This window comes from Zea mays, chromosome 4 (assembly GCF_902167145.1).
Source record: "Zea mays cultivar B73 chromosome 4, Zm-B73-REFERENCE-NAM-5.0, whole genome shotgun sequence".
Classification (NCBI taxonomy): Eukaryota; Viridiplantae; Streptophyta; class Magnoliopsida; order Poales; family Poaceae; genus Zea; species Zea mays.
This window is the reverse complement of record NC_050099.1, coordinates 167,471,785-167,473,451: the sequence shown is the minus strand read 5'-3', so window position 1 is coordinate 167,473,451 and position 1,667 is coordinate 167,471,785.

The window sequence follows — 1,667 nt, the reverse complement described above, 5'->3', positions numbered from 1 at the left end:
CCGACAGCCACGACATCACACCAGCAAGGTGCCCTGATCTCTCCGGCTGCCACATTGGCATGTACCTAGGGCGCTAGCTCTCCCTCCGCTAGACACGTAGCGCTCTGCTACACCCCCCATTGTACACCTGGATCCTCTCCTTACGACTATAAAAGGAAGGACCAGGGCCTTCTCAGAGAAGGTTGGCCGCGCGGGACCGAGGACGGGACAGGCGCTCTCTTGGGGCCGCTCGCTTCCCTCACCCGCGTGGACGCTTGTAACCCCCCTACTGCAAGCGCACCCGACCTGGGCGCGGGACGAACACGAAGGCCGCGGGACTTCCACCTCTCTCACGCTCGACTCCGGCCACCTCGCCTCTCCCCCCTTCGCGCTCGCCCACGCGCTCGACCCATCTGGGCTGGGGCACGCAGCACACTCACTCGTCGGGTTAGGGACCTACGCCGTGAGAGGAGGCTCTCTTGCTGTCCCGGGATGGGACGTGAGCCTGGCTGACGACGTGACCGCTGCGCCCGCCCGCCTGCCACCGCTATTACTGCCGGCCCACTTTCGGTTGCTTTGACCGACGCGCCAGGCTGGCGCTGTTGGGTTGCCTCGAGTCGCGGCATGGGCTCCGCAACCGAAGAGGCGCGATGGTGGCACAAGTAGCGGTGCGGTTGCTTGCATGCAGCAACTGGCGCGCCGGTTGCTCGACGCGTGGGCCTGGGTTCCCAAGCTGACGTGTCAGAAGTTGGAGAAGGGTGTCCACCTGGCGCGGTTGCATGCCGCCTGCATGGCTGCCCGCCCCTTCTGCCCGTTGGTCTGGGCGAAAATGGGGGGTCGCTTGTAACCGCTGGACGGTCGTGCGCACCACGCGCGGCGGTTTGGCTTCTTCTGCCCTGAGCCGGCTTGCATGACATGCGGGACCCAGCCCCCGAGTCGCAGGGGAGGGCCTTGGAGCGTGTTGGAGAAGACTCAGCCTGTGGCGCCTGGGGGCGCGCGTAGGGAGAGTTGCCTTTAAAAAGGGGGGAGACTCCTTTCGGAAGGCAACCATGTCTTCTTCCTCCCTTAAGCGTCGTGTCTTCCCATCTTCCAAGCCCCCGGATGGGGGGTATCCGCCGCCTTTCCGCCTCCTCGTTGGAGGAACGCAACTCCATGGGAGTTGGTACCTCTCAGCCATCGTTCGGCTTCAAGGATTTTCATCATGCTGCCCGGCTGCTCCCCTCCGCCGGCGGTCACCTGAGATGGCGACCTCCGGCTTGATGGTGGGGGAAAGCGAGCCGGGCTGCGGCCTCTTCCCCTCCCTCAGCCTCAAGGATTTTCATCACCAGGGCTGGGGAGGGGAGTGCGCCGAGTTGAGGTCGGCCCCCGCGGGGGCGGCGGCCCGCTCCTTCACTCAGTGATCGGAAGGAAAGGCGGCCGCCGTCCGTGGCGCTGGCAGCTGCAGCGTGCCTGGTTTTCAGGCGCGAGTGGCTTTGGAGCCGCTCGCGGTGCCGGCATCCGCCACGGCAGCTTGAAGAGGTTCTGCTGCCGGCGGGATAGCCGGGGCCGGCCACGGGCTGACCTCCAACTCTACGGCCTTCTGCCCGTCCTTGCCTCACAAGTTTTGGCATGGGCGGGGGCCTCCTGGCAGCGGCATCGAGCCTGAGGTCGGCGTTGCCGCTGCTTGGTCCCTCGGAGCAGAAGGCGTC